The sequence below is a fragment of the Egretta garzetta genome, unplaced genomic scaffold, assembly GCF_000687185.1.
Source record: "Egretta garzetta isolate BGI_Z169 unplaced genomic scaffold, ASM68718v1 scaffold15, whole genome shotgun sequence".
Classification (NCBI taxonomy): Eukaryota; Metazoa; Chordata; class Aves; order Pelecaniformes; family Ardeidae; genus Egretta; species Egretta garzetta.
In genome coordinates this window covers 5,031,282-5,050,870 of record NW_009259798.1, presented here as the reverse complement: position 1 = coordinate 5,050,870, position 19,589 = coordinate 5,031,282, and positions in this window count along the sequence as shown.

The window sequence follows — 19,589 nt, the reverse complement described above, 5'->3', positions numbered from 1 at the left end:
TGGCATTGAAGTCTGCACATTTTCAGGTGCCCTGACTTTTTTGTAACTGACCTCTATGTGGAAGGCCTATGCCAGACAGTGCCCCACGTAGCTTCTGAAATTACTCTTCCTCTAATTGATATATGCTGAAAGAAGGCCTGTACTTCCAGAAGTCTTCCACATGTGACTATTAATAATATTTCATAGCTGTACAGAGGTTTAATTTGCATGGTAAACATGTTGGGGGAGCAATATACATTAGTCTATAAAGACAATGAAACTTCTTCAATTGTCTAAAAAACTGTTTCAGGTTTGTCAAACAAGCATTGCCACTGCATCTGCTGTGCAACATAAACAACAAAAATTCATTTAATTTTCAATAAATAAAACATTTTAGACTGTTCCCCATTTCACCGAAACTAATGGTAAAACCTATTTTGACCTCAGTAGGGGTCAGGCAAAGTTTTAAAAGCACCTCGCAAGGTTTAAAGTGAAAGGAAGTTATTCTGTGGTTTTGGTCTATATTCTCTTTCAAAAGCTTTTCATGCATGTTATTGTTTCTGAATTTGGCTGAGCATTCAGAGTTCTCTGAATTTCTGAGAGGTTCTGAAATATTTTATCTTTTAAGACATATCTATCATCAAAGAGAAGCTATTATCAAATTCTATTGTATGTAGGGTAACTATTTAAAAAGTGTGCTTACTTACTAGTTGATGAAAACAATTTTACTTGATTCTCCAAAAGATATTACAATGAGATTCAATATTTTGCAGGAAATTAAAAATAATTCTCTACTACTTTAAGCAGGGGATTTAAAGCATTCAACATTGCTGCCTGCAGCAAGATCTTCATACAGCACAGGTTATCCTGAAGGGCTAGTTCTCCTTATGTAGATAAGGCAAATAATGTTATTTTTCTATTTGTTCATGTAAGCTAACTAAGCTAGCATGACTTGAAATATTATTTAGTACTTTGTATACAGGACCTCCTTAAGGTGGTGTTAGCTGGAGGTTTTTTAACTAAGATGATGCTTACATTAGACATAAAGCGGTATTATAAAAGAGCCTACTGAATTTAGTTCATTCCATGTGCTCAGACACAACGCTCAGGGACTCAGCACTTTGTAGAATTAGAACCAGAACTGGGAAAATAAATGTACTTTCAGATCTAATTACCTGCTTAGAATTGTCCAACTTTTTCACAGCTGTGGATGGGATGCCAGCTTTGGGGCACTTCCAAAGACTCCCATGCCCTCTGAAGTCACACAATAGCAAGTCCTTAAATACCCAGATATGAGCAGCTGCACAAGGAAGAATCCAACAGCTGTTCAGCTTCTCTGTCCTGCCAACTGCAAGCCAACACCACCGAGAAAAAGTGCTGGACTGGAGGGACTCATCCCAGGGAGCGCAGTTGCTCCATGGTTATCAGCCAGTGTATGGATGGTCTGGCTGCAGTCCCTCGGGGGACCAAGCATGGAAAGGGACTAGGAGGGCATCCGTACTTGTTGGATACGAGCAATTAAGCCACTTTTTTTTTTTTTCTCTCACTCTTTGTCTGTCATACGTCTCAGACCACAAGCTTTTCAGGGTAAAGCTTTCCTCTTATTATGTGCCCAGTGCAGTGGAATATCCTCATCTCTGCAGCACACTTCAAACCTGAAATTCGGACATCTCCTTGGGAAGGTGAAAGGCCTAACTTCTTCCTCTTCCAAAAAAACCCTCATGGGGTCATTCAGGATGTTCTTAAGGACTGATCCACCTAAATTCACAGATTTTTGGTGTATCACTCAGCTCCTTTCCTTTCCCAGATGGAAAATGCCCCATGTTCATCAAAACAATGCTGCATATTTTTAGAATATAACAATAATGTTGTTTGTGGGTTTGTTTTTTGGTTTTGTTTTTGTTTACTAAAAGTCATGTTCCATTTGGGGGCGGGGGGGCAGGGTAACAGAGGATTTGTTTCTTTTTCATAATTTCTATTTCCATGTTTTGAGATTATAAAAATATTATCAAGTTTCAACATTTAAAGTTTCTTCCTTTGTTACTACACACAGAAAATATACACAGGCTGTGGCTCTCCTCAGTGACAGTATCAGGCTTTTGCCAAACACCATCAGATGTCACTGAGCGTAGGTCCCCTTCTGAAAAGAGTTCCCACCCATAAGCAGCAAATACGTAAAGATATTAACAGAATCAGGAACTCTGGAGAATAACTAAGATGTCCCTCACTATCCCTGCAATGGGACCTGTGTCCCACCGTTAGAAAATATTACCTCTATACAATAAATAAATATCCTGGCATTCCTTCTCACTCTCCACTTTTCTAAGTAGGTTTATATTTTATTGTTTGTTAACATCTTAGCATTTTCGTTTCATTTAAAGGAAAAAAATGGAACCATAGATTTTTAATATGATAAAATGGAATATTCACTAAAAAAGTGAAAACAAATGGTCAAGGAAAAAGTCAATCTTTTCTTTCTAGGGAAAGGGCAAAATCATTTGTGCAGAGTGGGGTTTCTTTTGAGGGAGGGAAAGGAGAAGAGTGTTGTGGAGTTTTGACCCAGCTTGACCTGATCCTCAAGAAAATAAACAAAAACGTTACAAATATCCCTTTCCCACTACTCTTTGATAACTCTTATCTAAGGGACAGGGTGAATGGCAACAAAGTTGTCATTCAAAGTCTCATTGTTACCCACTGTGTCCAAATCTGAAAGTGAGAAACTGCAGTAAGCAAAACCTGTGCTGTTAGGCAGTGCATCTTTCTTTTGTCCCAGAATGAAAAAGAGGAAATTTCCAAAACTGGAGATCATCATCATTAGTAGGGTGATCCATGGTGTATTTAAATATGGAAACATGATGAGTTTTTGGTGTAATTGGTTACTGCATGTCAGCACAGCCCAGGCCACCTACTGCACACCCACAGAGAGCCCACTTCAGTTCTGGCATAAAACACAGTAAATTAAAACCCTTGAAAAAAATCAAGAACATAAATATGAATAGTTATCAGTCATAGAATGATAGAATTGTTTAGGTTGGAAAAGCCCTTTAAGATCCAGCTCTGGAGCCCTCAACACAAGAAGGACATGGAAGTGTTGGAGCGGGTCCAGAGGAGGGCCACAAAAATGATCCGGGGGCTGGAGCACCTCTGCTATGAGGACAGGCTGAGGGAGTTGGGGTTGTTCAGCCTGGAGAAGAGAAGGCTGCGGGGAGACCCGATTGCGGCCTTTCAATACCTGAAGTGGGCCTATAGGAAAGATGGGGAAAATCTTTTTAGTAGGGCCAGCTGTGACAAGACAAGGGGTAATGGTTTTAAACTAAACCAGGGTAGGTTTAGACTAGATATAAGGAAGAAGTTCTTTACAATAAGGGTGGTGAAACACTGGAACAGGTTGCCCAGAGAGGTAGTGGAGGCCCCATCCCTGGAAGCATTCAAGGCCAGGTTGGACAAGGCTCTGAGCAACCTGATCTAGTTAGTGGTGTCCCTGCTCACTGCGGGGGGGTTGGGCTAGATGACCTCTAGGGGTCCCTTCCAACCCAAAACATTCTATGATTCTATGATTCTATGATCTTCAAGTCCAACCATTAATCTAGCACTGCTAAATCCACCACTAAACCATGTCCCTAAACACCACATCTACCCATCTTTTAAATACCTCTGAGGGTGAGGACTCCACCACTTCCATGGGCAGCCCATTCCAATGCTTGACAACCCTTTCAGTGAAGAATTTTTTCCTAATATCAAATCTAAGCCTTTCCTGATACAACTTGAGGCTATTTCTCCTACCACTTGTTACTTGGGATTACTGACACCCACCTCACTACAGCCTCTTTTCAGGTAGTTGTAGAGGATGATAAGGTCTCCCCTCAGCCTCCTCTTCTCCAGGCTAAACAACCCCAGTTCCCTCAGCCATTTTTCATAAGCTTTGTGTTCTAGACCCTTCACTGGCTTCATTGCCCTTCTCTGGACATGCTCCAGCACCTCAATGTCCCTCTTGTAGTGAGGGACTGAAAACTGAACACAGTATTCCAGGTCCAGCCTCACCAGTGAAAAGTACAGGGCCAAAATCTCTTCCCTACTCCTGCTGGACACACTATTCCTGATACAAGCCAGGATGCTGTTGGTTTTCTTGGCCACCTGGGCACACTGCTGACTCACATTCAGCCAGCTGCTGACCAGCATCCCCAAGTCCTTTTCCTCCAGGCATCTTTCCAGCCAGTCTTCCCCAAGCCTTTTAGCACTGCATGGGGTTGTTGTGACCCAAGTGCAGGACCCAGCACTTGGCCTTGTTGAACCTCATACAGTTGGCCTTGGCCCATGGATCCAGTCTGTCCAGATTCCTCTGTAGAGCCTTCCTATCCTCAAGAAGATCAACACTCCTGCCCAACTTGGTGTCATCTGCAAACTTACTGAGGGTGAACTCAATCCCCTCATCCAGAGCACTGATAAAGATATTAAACAGAACTGGCCCCAACACTGAGCCCTGGGGAACACTAATTGTGACCAGCTGCCAACTGGATTTAACTCCATTCGCTACCAACATCCACAGCCTTTCCCTCATCCACTAAGAGAGTTATCTTGTCATAGAAGATCAGGTCAGTCAAGCAGGACCTGCCTTTCATAAACCCATGCTGACCTTGTTGTCCTGAACATGTGGTGTGATTGGCACTCAAGGCGATCTGCTCCATAACTTTCCCCAGCACCAAGGTCAGACTGACAGGCCTGTAGTCCCCCAGATCCTCCTTCTGGCCCTTCTTGTAGATGGCCAACACATTTGCTAACCTCCAGTCAGCTGAGACCTCCCCGGTTTGACAGGACTGCTGCTAAATGATGGAAAGGAGCTTGGTGAGCACTGCCACAAGCTCCCTCGGTACCTTTGGGTGGATCTCATCCAGTCCCATAGACTTGTATGTGTCTAAGTGGTGTAGCAGGTACTAACCTCGAAAATCCCTTGGATTATGGGGGCTTCTTTCTTATCCTCATCCCTGTTTTCCAGTTCAGGGGGATGGGTACCCTAAGAACATCTGGTCTTACTATTAAAGATTGAGGCTAAGAATACATTAAATACCTCAGCCTTTTCCTCATCCCTTGTCACTATGTTTCCCCCCACACCCAATAAACAATGGAGATTCTCCTTAGCCCTCCTTTTGTTGCTAATGTATTTATAGAAACATTTTTAACTGGCTTTTACAGCAGTAGCCAGATTAAGTTCTAGTTGGGCTTTGGCCCTTCTAATTTTCTCCCTGCATAACATCCCAACATCCTTGTAGTCCTCCTGAGTTGCCTGCCCCTTCTTCCAAAGGTCATAAACTCTCCTTTTTTTCCTGAGTTCCAACCAAAGCTCTCTCTGTTCATCCAGGCCGGTCTTCTTCCCTGACGGTTTGTCTTTTGCACATGGGCATGGCCTGCTTCTGTGCCTTTAAGATTTCCTTCTTGAGGAGTGTCCAGCCTTCTTGAGCTCCTTTGCCCTTAAGGACTGCCTCCCAAGGGACTCTGTCAACCAGGCTCCTAAACAGGCCAAAATCTACCCTCCAGAAGTCCAAAGTGGCACTTCTACTGTCCCTCTCCTTACCACCCTGAGAATTGAAAACTCTATCATTTCATGATCACTGTGCCCAGGATGGCCTCCAACTGCTACATCACCCACAAGGCCTTCTCTGTTCACAAACAACAGTTACAGTGGGCGCCTTCCCTAGTTGGCTCCCTCACCAGTTGTGTCAGAAAATTATCTTCCACACGCGCCAGGAACCTCCTAGTCTGTTTTGAATGAATCAGTAGACTTTCAGGTGGTTCATTAAATCATCATAAGTCCCTTTTACCATCAACTCATTTACAACTTTGATCCTGTAGACCACTGCCAGCAATGAGCTGAAGTCTTGCATCTCTTCCACAAGGCTGCTGTTGAATCAGGACTGAAAAGTGCGACCTAGATTTAAAAACCTGAGATCTCTTTCAAAGTATAGGTGTTCAGGACTCATAAACAGTACTATAAAACACATATCAAACCAGTTAATGAGATGAGTACCCTTTTAAGAGCCAGATAAGACAAATATCTCTTTCCTGCACACCCACTGCTGACACTAACTTAGATCACTGACACCGCAGAAAGCTCATCGCTGCTTCAAAGGGTAGAGAATCTGCCCCTGAATTATTAAAATATTTCCTCTCTCACCTTGTAATTTAATAAATATGGTTCAAAGAAAATTATTCTTTCGATAAGAAAAGTGTGCTTGCCTTTTAAAGTAGTATATTCCAACAAAGCTGCAAAGATCAAAACGTAGCAGTGAGTTAGAGGAAGTATGAAAAGGACACTTATCACTGTGCCCTGCAGAAAAACAAGAGGCTTTTGTGTGTAGAAAGAGGAATTTAAAAATTCATTACACTGGAAGTGATACAGTGGGTTAATTCACTGCCCTTTGGAGACCTGAAATGTATTTGTGCGGAGAATGTGTTTTTCCAAATCCCCAAACCACCACCACACGACTTGGCACGGAGCAGAACAGCTGCAATGCTGCAGGTCGGGGGGACGTGCATTGGCAGAGGCTGAGCTGGGGAAGCTGGTTCAGCACCTGCCTGCATCGTGCCTGGCTCTAGCCCGTGCTATCAATTTCTGACTTTGTTAAAATCTTTCAAAAGCAGCATATTTTACAAATCTTTCTGCAAGATAACTATTGCCAATAGGAGACTGCATTTGCCTTCATGCCTACAATATCTTCCCTCCGCATGTATTTTCAGTTTTATTAAAGGAAAGAGGGAACAGAAACATGTACGTTGTGTGATTTAAGCGGTAGAAAATGTTATAAAACATTAAATTGTTACAAGCATTTAAGAACTGAATTAACATGTGCTACATTAATAAACTAGATCATGCAAATAGTCTCATCAAAGACAAAAAAAAATTGGATTGCTAAGGAATTTCTCTTCCAAAGGATTATTTACATGGGATCTGAATGATCAGCCAACTTTAGCTAGCCCCTTGAGCTAGTGTGGTTAGAAGACAGGAGACTCCGAGACTGCACTTGGGAAGGGGTGAAGTGATTGCGTCTGACTGTCCCAAACTGTTTGACCTGCACAGAATATGTGTCTTTACCAGAGAACTGGGCTGCTCACCTTTGCTTTTGTACAACAAAGAGCTAAGGCATGTGATTAACTTAAGATTCCAGTGGGTTTGTTTCTAAATTGTGTATAAAAGCATCTGGTTGCATGTTTTGCTAAACAGGAGCCAAATCAATGCAAGATTTCTTCTACAGACATTCTGAGGTGATCCATACCCTCCACTGAACTCACCCCCTCACTGGCCTGTTTTCTGTAACTATTCTGGCTCTATTAGTGCACTGGGTACCTGGGAGAGGTACGAACTTCATGGTATAAGAAGAGCAAAATTAACAGAAAAATGCAATTTAGTACCTTTTTTATCACTATTCTGTTGACCAAAGGTATGGGACTCATTAGCCACCAGAAAGGCAATATTATCAATGGGTCAACACAATATTCTTTTTCATGAGTTCTTTTTTTATACAACACTTTATTTTTATATGAATCATTTATTTAGCAAACAAGGGGCATGGGATTGGAAACAAGATCTGGGAGATGATAAAATATTTGGCTGCTAATAGTTGTGTGTATAATTTGACAGTCATAATCCTTAGCTGTGGGTTATAAGGGCAGTGTTCAGGGAGTAGCTGATTTAAATCCTCTCAGGTCAAGGTGATGCTGAATACAGGGTTTTTACTTTCTGGGTAAGTATGTAGAAAGTCAGCTATAGCACAGAAGAAAGTAGGGAAACTGCTAAACCTGTGTTCTCCAGCAAAAGTTCCTCCACAATGGCAATGGCCATTTGGCTACACTTACATTTGCATGCGGTGTCCTCTGTGTAATAGGTGTGTTCTGAGCAGACCTGGAGGACTTGACCTCTCTGGGAATTTGGACAAAGCCTATGTAGACTCTAATCACTAAAAAGCTAACATGGGTAGCTAGTGGGGCAAAAAGGGTAATGTGAGGTTCACAAATATCAAGGCTGAGTAAATGTAGGCACCCAGAAGTCCAGGTGGTGCTCCAGCTTGCATTTAGAAACCCATGTTCTGCATTCACCTTCTCTTGGGCAGGAAGCAATGCAGCAGACAGTCTGACTCTCCTCCTGTGCCATTCAGCTGACCAAAAATTCAGTCAACTTCATTTATCTGTGGTTCAGTTCCCTTTTTACAATGTAAGCATAATCCCTCCCCATTTCACCAGAATCTTTTGAATGACTGTATACAGACAGTGGTAAGAATAATTTTTTTTTTGTTTTTAAAGCACCTGTTGGCTAATCTTCAACTCAGCTCAGAGCAGGTATTGGTCTACATACCATTAAAGGTGAGAAAATTTCGGGAAAGGATGGAAAGTCATCTAAGGGCTAACTGAAGGCCAGTTAAGCCTGTAGTTTTTCACACACAAAGCTTCATCAGTTGAGCATTAGAACCAGTGTTACATTTCCTACACTGGTACAAGGAATAAGGTATATGTACTAAGTTAATTAATTCCAAAGCAGCTAAAAGGGTTCATATGTAAAGAAAAAAAAATAATTGTCTTGATCAGGACAATGTTTTCCTAAGTTTAACATGTGTAATGGAAATTTTATATGAATTTTACATACATGAAACTTATCTAGATGAAACTTACATAACGCAACAACAAGCAGTAAAAGTGGTCAAATGACTGTGTTCATTCCATAATATTTTTACAAGCCATAACCCAGAACTGCTGTAGCACTACATGCCACTTTTCTCAGCTGCACTAAAAAGAGTAAAGCAATCATTATGCATTTTAAGTGTTTATTTGGCCCACTGTTTCTGGGTAAAATCTGAACTTTGCAAATGTTAATTTCATACTTGTGCCATTCATTTCTCTGTGTATTACTACATATATTTAATGGGGAGAAAGTTATTGTCACTTGGTTGGTGCAGTCGGTACTTCTGTACGTTTTACAAGACAAATATTGTTTTCTTTTCCCACTTTGGAGCAGACTCTAATAATCTTAGTTACACCCACAAGTATATTACCATATAACTAATTCCAATGAAGTCTATATAATTGCTTTTTAAAGTGTTATGCGCTGAAAATGGATCAATGTTTTATCCTTTGTTTAGATCTTACAAATCACTAAAACTTCAGCTTGAAATACTGATATAATTTAGCGCCACTATAAATTTTGTGACATAACCACCAAGTTTCACTGAGCTTAACGAAGGAGTTTTTTATCAGCATCAAAGGGAATGGGGCTGTGTCCTATGCAAACTTAGTCATAATCTGGAATCTTCAAAAGCACTCAGCCCGATTCAAATTATGTCAAAGTAAAAATCCCAGTAATTTCAAAGGAAACACATATAACTAATATGAAGTGCTTTTCAAAATCCTACATACAGTTACTATTTCAGATTTAGCACTACGTATACTCATGAGATCAGAACTGGTTCTGTTAATGATCTTTCAGAGGCTTGTTGATACAAATGCTGATACAAAAGAGTAGGAAGAAGAGCAGAATAGCCTTGCTGCCTTTGTTTGAAAGAAGGCGTAAAACAAGAAAAGTGATATTCTGCTCCTATTTAAAACAGTAGTACAATTGCTATTGACTTCAGTAACTGCAGAATTTCCTCCTAAATATTTTTCAAGTTAATTAAAAACTTCAGAACATTCTTTCAATGAAGTAGCTTTAAAAAGAATAAAATCCTGTTTAGATATTGATAGATCAAGCACTGTTGCACAAATATCATATGCAACAAAAATGTAGCAAAAATACACTCTTGGTTGAAAGCACATTTTCCTGAAAAGATGTTGGAAATGTATTTCTGACAGCTAATTAAAGCTATTCCGTTCCATCAGTCATGTTTGTTTGAGGTCCAATGAAATCTGAAATGAAATGTATTATGAAGGCTACACTTTAACAGTCAAATTCATTTTTCCTCATATACACAGAAGTTAAAATCTTGGTATCACTGACTCCAATGGAATTTTGCACTTAATTTTAAAGAGATGGGGTTTTACTAGGTTGCAGACATTATTCAAGTTTCCTTATTTCTAAAGCCATAGAGTTATAAACAGGATATCCCAGGAAAATTCTACATGTCCTTAGGCAAACACATTTTGACAATATATAAACCTTCCATCTGAGTTGAATCTCTTACACAGATCAAAATGTTATCCCAGTTCCCAACCACAGCAATCTCTTCCTTGCACAAAGCAGATTATTTCTGAGAAGACTGTTGTTGCACCAATACCCCAATGCTCTTACTTTCAGGTTTATGCTTGAGTTTTCTGTCTCGGGGCAGTTCCATTCATGTAGCCATATCCCAAGCCCATATCCCATGCAGAATAAAAGGGAAAAATTATTCTCCTGTGAAGCCGTAGACACAATCTCTCTGCAGGTATATGGAATTTAGCTTATCAATATCTGAGTCCGGAATAATTGTTTCACTCTAGCCACATGGTCTATAACTGTAATTAGTTCTCTGCAGCCCACTAGTATTTTTTCATAGAAAGACTCTCCATCTTCCATTCTCCTTTGGTGGAGCTGCATGATGTGGAAAACTCTCAGGCCTTGACATTTGTTTATTTTCACAAATAGTTATAAAAAAAGGTCTGTATAAACACCTGGAGAATGAGAGTGTGTCCTGCAAGTAAAATGTGGTTGAATGAGCAAGGAGTAGAAAGGCAAGGGAAAGTAAAGAAGTGAATAGAATTCAACAGCAGGTGTATCTACATCTAAGCCTGTAGGATCAACACAGAAACACAAAGATTGTTTTAAAGTGCAGTAAACCAACCATGTGCTTTAACTTCAGTTTAAAAACTGTGAAATGAAATGGACTTACCTGTAGGATCAACACAGAAACACAAAGATTGTTTCAAAGTGCAGTAAACCAACCATGTACTTCAGTTTAAAAACTGAAATGAAATGGACATATCAAAGTGGACAGTTAGAAAGTAATTACTGTACAACCAAGCCACAAAATTCCAAAATATTAAAGTATATGTATGAAGTATAAGAAGTTAAGGAAGTAAAAAGTAATTCAAATGCTGCATTAAATTATTTTTTAAGGTGAAATAGTGTTAATAAAGGCCACAGAACTGCTTCTTCAATACAATGGGGTTACACTGCCATTCATATTTTGCAGAGATGCTATCCAAAACCCACAGACATTTAGCTTACCTTGCCAATGAACGTGAACTTGTGCACACCTGTGATGCTATAAGAAATCGTCCAAACTTCTGACCCATGCACTGGACTTGATCCTGATGGGTGCAGAGTATCACTGTCTCAGTGGAACAGAGCATGAACTGTTCTCATGAATCTTCATAGGTGGTGCATAATTATTTGAGAATGCATAGAAGAATTCATAATGGTATAAAAAGTGGAAGCAAAGAATACCTTTACAAATTGCATTAGGAAGAGGGTAAAAATGAAATACAATTAACCTGGTTTGTGCTTTGGCTAGAATATGGTAGTTTTGATCAATTTAAAGAATAAGCCCAAGAAGCCAATTTTTCCTTTAGGAAAAAATTGTTGAAGTCAACAGAACTTGTATTTGCATAGCAGAAAGCTATGTTAAAATTTTACTTTAACCACTAAATTTAATTTCTCTGTATTTATTGCTATATTCCTCATATAACTAAAAGTTTCAAGTATCAAATACCAGGTATCCGATGTGATATACTATAATGCATTTTAACAACAGTAAAGACTTGGATCAATTAAATGTTTACTAAAACTGAATGTTAGCCAGTGACACCAGAGACGGTTTCCCTTTTTGTGAATTGACACACAGACCCTTTCCTGAGAACAGAGGCTCTCTGTGGCTGGAAGAAAAAAAGGAAAACAGTAGTGGTACAGAGTCTTCTCTTGATCACTGTCTAAATCAATGAAAACTCTTGCATGACTGCTAATTCTTCTTGCATCAACTGACAGTGCATGTTTGCTAAATCCATACATGCGATAAGATTCTTGCAGAGCATATGAAAGGATATTCCTATTAGCCTTTCATTTTGACAGTTCACTGACAGATGTACCATTTGGATTAAAATATTTCTTTTAATTGAGATAAAGGAGAAGATGTAACATCACTGGAGCTAGTTGTGCCATAGGACCACCATAAAATGACTGCTATTTGTGAATGTCATTTATAAACTGCTAAAGTAACATTAGTAAGTGGAAGCACTTGATGCTAAGGGATTTAACCATACAGTAAAGAAACTTTATGGACAGATCATTAATCTCTGACTGCAGAGAGTTAGACTTGATTTTATGCCAAATGTTTGACCCTAAAGAGTTTGCCAAATGGCAAAAGCTAAATTATGGAAGAAATACATATTAAAATAAGACCATTTAAATTTTACATCTACTGTGAGAATAGGCAAACACCATCACATTTTTAACATAATCTCAAAATGCAATTCCTAATCCAATAAAAACATCTAATAAAAACTGACATAAAGTTGTAATAAAATTAATTAATGAGTTGTGTACCACATTATGTTTTCATTTTCAACTTGTTAAAACAGCAAGTTTCACCACTCACTCTCATGTGTTACATTTTTCTCACTTTTCTCAGTACTTGTGTGTGGGCACATAAACGTGTTTCCACCAAGAAAGTACTAGCCTGTAGTTGAAAAATACACAACACCTGACAATCAGAAAATATTTAATCACAGCATTTCAAGGAGGAGGAAGAGGAGTATTATTGCACTCTGTACATGGGGTGAGAGAGGCAGAGGGCTGTTTTCAGAACATCTACTGTAGCCAGTTAAAATGGCATCAATATTCCTATGCATTCCTATATTAAAAGCTTGACAGAAGACCAAAAGTTCCTGTTGCTTAGTCTCTGCCTGGTCTTAGTACCCTGCACAGTTAAAATAGGGAGAAATCGTGTTTCCCAAGAGAAGCTGTCTGCAGTGGCTGACCCATGGACTTTGGCCTCCCTTGGAAGAAAGCTGCGAAGTGCAGAGGATCCATGAGTAGCCCAGGCTCCTGCCAGCATGGAAACAGGGTTCAAGTGAGTGTGCTCCAGGCCCAGGGCATCAATCTGTCTCGTGGGGTAATCTGGCTAAATTTTCTATGTCTAAACTCCTGAGTTGAACAGCCGGGAGTCATCTCTCATCTTGGGGGGAACAGATATACGGTGACCTGCATCCATGCAACTAAACTGTTTCATCACCTGCAGCTGCGGCTGCATCCAAGATAGTTTTGAGACCAATACCTGGGCTTTTCTATGCCCCAAACCATGCCTGGCAATTATTTGAGAGAGTACTATTGGGCACGGGCCAACATAATGAGAAAGGCCATGCCACAAATTAGCAGCACCTAGCCCCATGCTTTTACACTAGTTAATGAAGTGTTGCAGACGTAACCTGTAAGTCCTCGGCTTGCCAAGAGGATCTGTCTGAGGATGCCAAACAACTGATGGTCTTAGCCCATTGGATCAGGTAGCATGAAGAGCACAGTGCTCTTAACGTAGATGCAAGGACTATAGCAGAGAGAGGAAGTCTCCAGTTTCTAGTCCTGCCTCATGTGAACTACTTTGGCCAATATTAAAAATGTTACAGAGAATAATTCTTTAACACCAGTAAATTGAGATTATTAAGGCGGCAGGTATGGAAATCAGAATGATTGACATTAAATAAAAAAAAGAAACTCAACTCAATTTAATTAGATTATTTACAGATGGTTGCTTTCATTTTATTCCAAATAACTTGCATGTGTAATAGCTACTTATAGGAACTGTTATACTAAAACAGTTACATATTTCTGATGAGGAACAAGAAAAAAAGGTCCATTTCCACAAAATGTGCATTATAAAACAGACTTCTAAGGTTTGTACTTTACCTCAGAAGTTTAATAGGAACCTACATTAAAAATAATTTTATTTTATATAATTTTTTATCTCCATTTGTCAAAGCACTTTATGAAACTATTGTTGGAAATACATTTACTTGGCTATTTCTGATAAGAAAATCACGCTTGATATGTGTTCTTAGATTTCTGATACCTGTCATAAACTGTGTAAAAATTTTGTCCTTTCTTTTTTTTCCACTTACACATGAACTCCACTGTTCTCTAGCTGTGAAAACACAGTAAAGGAAACAGCAGCTTCCCTGGCAAGCTTCTTCCTTAAGGAGAAAGGTTTGGTCCTGGGACACAGAATGGATCTGACAAAGTCATAGCTACAATCCATTGGATCTATTCTTGCTTCAGGAAAAATTCCTCATAGACTCTGATGACTTAGCTATGCTTGAATACTGCAATTGCTTGGATTAGTCTTGCTATGGGCTCCTCTTGGATTACGACTGAGCTAATCAAGATGTTATACTTCAGGAAATATCTTTGTGTTAAAGCTGATCTGTTAAGGTATCTGGGGATATATTCAGCTGGCAGTGCCATTGAAAGACATGGGGCATCTGAGAGTCCACAGATCTGGTGAACGTAACACAGGGACCCTTGCTGCATTCCTGTGGCAGCACTGAGAATGCAGGTGAGGTACCATTGGCTATACTGGTGGGTCCTCATCAGCTATGTGTGAGCCCTTGGGTGAGAGTTCTCAGTCTCAAACGGAGTTTCAGCTTGACTGCTTTGACATTTTAAATAAAAACCAGTCCAATGCTGTGCCAAGTTGAGACCCTGCATCAAAACTTAAGATGAGGTGGGCAACTTGGTTCCAGACTGCGCGCAGAGTGTACAGGAGACCTGTGAATGCACCAGCGTGGTGCTGGAAGTTCCTTGTTTGTTTCATGCCATTTGCCTTTAAGGATCCCAAAGGTTTTAGAAATGTTGATCAGGATCTTAAATGTCCAGACTCTACACAAGTGCACAGCAATTTTGGGTTGAATGCTTCCTCCAGAAGCTATAAAGATGTGCGATGCCTCTTGGGAGAAGGTCTGCTGGCGGGATAGCCCTTTATCAGGATGAAGCTGTCTACAGTATGGATATGAGCATAAAAAAAAGGACTCTTCATAAACAGTTGGGTGATAAACTGTAATTTTCTATAAAGCTTCCAATGAGGAAACAGGGGCCAGTGGAAGGAGGTGTGCTCATGCCCCAGAGCGACTTGGTAAGCAACGTTAGAATAAAACAAATCTCTAGTTCAAAAATAGTAAGTGGTTCCTGCCAAAGTCACAACCTGAGGCTACGAATCAGGATTTTTAAATTTCTGGGTGTTGAGCTTGCAGTGAGGATTCACTGGGATCACATTATTAAGTTTTCCCTGAAACCATGAAAGGTAAAACCAAACTTTTTAACAGAGAGAGAGAGAGAGAGCAAGCTGATTCTTCCCTGGAAATTATTTGTCTCTAGGGGCTAGGATTGAATGCAGTAAGATGCAGCACTGGAAAATGGAAATGAGGGAGGGAATGAAGGCAGGACAGGAGCATAAAACTGAAAAAACAGCTGAAAGCTTTAGGGACATGGATAAGAGAGAGAAATAAAACCATGAAGGATCAGGTATAAAATAGAATAGGGTTAATCCAGAACCACAAAGTAGCCTTGCTATGTTATTAAATACCACATTTTTTATAAGCATCACTTAAGCCATCTCCTTAATGGGATACAGCAGCTGCATGCCAGGACACAGTGACACTTAGAAAACAGCTGAGGAGAAGGATATAATACTTTCTACAGGATGAATTTTATGAGTTTACATTGTAATGAGCTGAGTCAGAATCTGGCTAGGATGTTGTAGTTAAGCCTTTTAATCTTGAAAAAAAATACTATTAGCTATTTAACAACCCCAATATTAATTTTACCTCTCACCTGGGAAAAATCTGGTGCCCTCTGGCATGTAACAGTTCTAGCACCAACTTGGACGTAGGTTTAGTAACATCTCCAAAAATAGAAAAAAAAAAATAAAATCCAAGTGAAGTCAGGGAATGCTACCAACTCTGCAAGGTATGACAGGGTTGCATGCAAGGTGGTGCATCTCCCAGAAAATTCTGCCTAAGAGTGAATATAACAAAACCTTCTGCTCTCAGATCTTTGAACTTGTACAAGCCAAAACAGTCCGGGAATGGGTTTCTATGCTTTTGACCTTGTGCTTAAATTGCTGGCACATTTTCCTCAGGACCAGACAGCAGTATTTGCCCTCAGTTATATTTCTCACAAGTTACTCAATTTGTCTTAATGGTATTTATGAGGAAAGCGGGAGGAGATATTACAAAAAATAGACATTTTTATTGAAATAAATACTGGTGACTACTGTGACTGGAAATACTGTGACTACTGTGATGACTACTGAGATTTGGCCTACAGGCATCCTAATTTCAACTTTTAAGCTCAGTTAAAATTGCTGTTTAAGGACTTATCTACACTAAAAAAAGACCATAATTCAACTCAATTTGTTCAGTTAAGTGATGCAGACTTCACATGTAGACTTATATCAGTTTAAAACACATAAAACGGCACTGGTTTGCCATTCTAATATGTCATTCTTTTCATCCCAGAGATGAAATTTTGGTAGGAATCAGTGGTGGTCTTGCACCAGCACTGCTGAATATTTTCTCAAGTGTTCCAGTTGGCACAAACACATGATGTTACACCCCACAGAGCTATTCCATTGCATTCCTGACATATTTTTGGTCAAAGGCTTTTGGTTTTTAGCTATCTTTGCCCTAAAAAATTTAGTTTCTTTTTAGGGGTCAGAAGTGAAACCAGGGTTCAATTTTGAACAACTTGCAATTTCCAATAGGAAAAATCTCCATTCCCTGGCCAAACTTTGCTGGACCACTTACACAAATAATAAATTATGTGCAATATTACCCCACTGAAATCACTACAGACAAAATAACTCTATGTAATGAATTAAACTTCAAAGAATAAATCTGAATGGCTTTTCTTTTCAGAGGATTGCAAAATCATGTTTGGACCGCTGCTATGCCTGGCGGATGACCTAATCTCACATCCCATACACCGAAGGTACCTAAACTCAACTCTAGGTACTGAGACTAAATCACTTTCATAACAAGCCCAGGTATGATGTTCTTGACTGAAACATAAAAGCCAGAAGGGCATCCAGTTTTGGTCTGAAAACACCTAAACATTCAAATTTATCTATCCCAATGTTCAACTCCCAACTGTCAGTTCTTATGCCTTTAGTACCACTGTTTTCTCTGAAGAAGGAATTTATGCAGTCCCCTCTCATTGGTATACAAAAAAGGCTGAGCTCCGCAAGACTTGTTAATGGTATTAACAAGTTTTCAAGTGGGGAGGGACAGCTCTCCATATATCTGGCAGCAGCACAGAGCTCACTGTGCCTGTGGCTCAAGTGCTCATCCAAAGACCTCCATGGGTGTTAAGGATCCCTATGGTGCTGTGACTTCATAGTGCACTTTTAATGATGACTACACTATTATCAATGACACATGCCAGCTGAAAGTCAGGCTACCTACACAAGCTGTAATCCTGGTTAGATTACCAGGTAAGCACATGTTCATTTTCTCTCTCTGTCAATTAGTTTTTCCTGTCCACAAAAGATTTTTGTGATTTTCCCCCCCCCCTTTTTTTTTTTAATTTTCAGAAATTGTTTTTTTGATGGACAGCAAAATTAAATTTTATTCATTTGTAAAACATCAATTTGCATCTCCCTGAATTACTGCCTACCCTAGAGCCACCTTCAATTCAGAATTTGTGCTGGTTTAAAAAGTAACACCGTGAGTTAAGCAGAATAGGAAACAATCCAGGTATACAGTTTTACCTACCTCTCAAATCATATGAATGAAACTCAGTTTTATTCATTACATCAGTAGACAATGTATTTCCTAACCTTATAAAAAGACAAAAGTAAGATTCTGGTATCCAGTGAGATTGTACACATAATGAAAGGATCTTCAAGCTAGAGGGACTTTTTCCAAACAAAGGTTAATGTTTTTATTTATAGATAAAACAAATGGAGATGCTACTACCCACAGTTCCATGACTGTTATAGTGGGCCTTATTCTCCACCATCTTTACGACCTTTATTCACAAATAAACACAAACTTAGGGCTTCATATCTAGAGATACCTGCAACCACACCTTCCTGACAAGTTTCTGTACTGAAAAGATACATACATACCTTTTAAATTTCCATTAGTCTTCCACTTCTATTAAATAATGATGTCCAAATGCAGAATAGTATATGCAGAATAATATGGTTTAGCTACATTTGGGAACAGAGGGAAAAGGATTAACAGAGGTCCCTTTTAAAACATTTTACTATCTAGAATCACAGAATCATAGAATCATAGAACATAGAATCATAGAATCATAGAACAGTTTGGGTTGGAAGGGACCTCTTAAGGTCATCTAGTCCAACCCCTCTGCAGTGAGCAGGGACAGCTCCAACTTGATCAGGTTGTTCAGAACCCCATCCAGCCTGATGGGGCATCCACCACCTCTCTGGGCAACCTGTGCGAGTGTTTCACCACCCTCATCATAAAAAATGTCTTTCTTATATCTAGTCTAAATCTACCCTGGTTTAGTTTAAAACCATTACCCCTGTTGCAACAGGCCCTACTAAAAAGTTTGTCCCATCTTTCCTATAGGCCCCCTTTAACTACTGAAAGGCCGCAATCAGGTCTCCCTGCAGCCTTCCCTTCTCCAGGCTGAACAACCCCAACTCTCTCAGCCTGTCCTCATAGGAGAGGTGCTCCAGCCCTTGGATCATTTTTGTGACCCTCCTCTGGCCCCGCTCGAACAGGTCCATGACCTAGCTCTGTGAAACTTACATCTGGTCCAATGATGTCCAGTGTTGTGACAGATTGAGTCAATTAACATTTTCTTCATACAGTAGTGGGTCAAAGGTGCCCCCATAAAACTTTTATTCTGCTATAACTTCATCTATTCCAAGAGTCATCTCTGAGATAGACAAGCATCAAAAAGACAGTAAACAGACCAATGTTCTTCATACTAGTAGACTTCAGTTCCTCTTTAATATGCAACTGTTTGCATCCCTGATCCTTATGAGACTTTCTAAGAATTCAAACAAATATTTTTACATTTTAAAGAAATCTTTTCTCTAATCATTGAAACAAAGAGACTAACAGAACCCATCTGCAGTCTTCAGGTGTCAATGTGTATTCTGTCTGAATTTGTATTTTTACAGAATTCCTAACATCTGAATGAAATTTTTTTGTTATATATTGAGATGGTTCTCAACTACTATTGAAATCTTTTTCCTTATTATTATTTGACATCCAGGAAATGAGAAACCATGGACAGATGAGGAAGGGTCACCATGAACAAAACCTGAATCCATCTTTAGTTTTTATAGCCCGCCTAGCTGTATGATAACATTCTGACATTGTGAGAATTTAAACATGTCTCAAAGATGAAAATTTTAAGGCATGGGATCACTCATGGATAAAAGTACTCTTTAAAATGAACATGTTTTTCCTGACAAACATTTTTATGAGACAATTAGCAGCCCTTCCCTTTACAGTTCCCTTAGAAAATAAGCAGACACTGATTCACTTCCAAGCTGATGACGAAAAAATAAGGGCTCAGAGGAAAACAAAGCAGACAGGGACAATACTGTTGATGTAAATGAATGAATACATTCCATTGACAATTCAGTTTGTCAGTGAGACTCTAAATAACCAAAAAAACAGACTTGTAG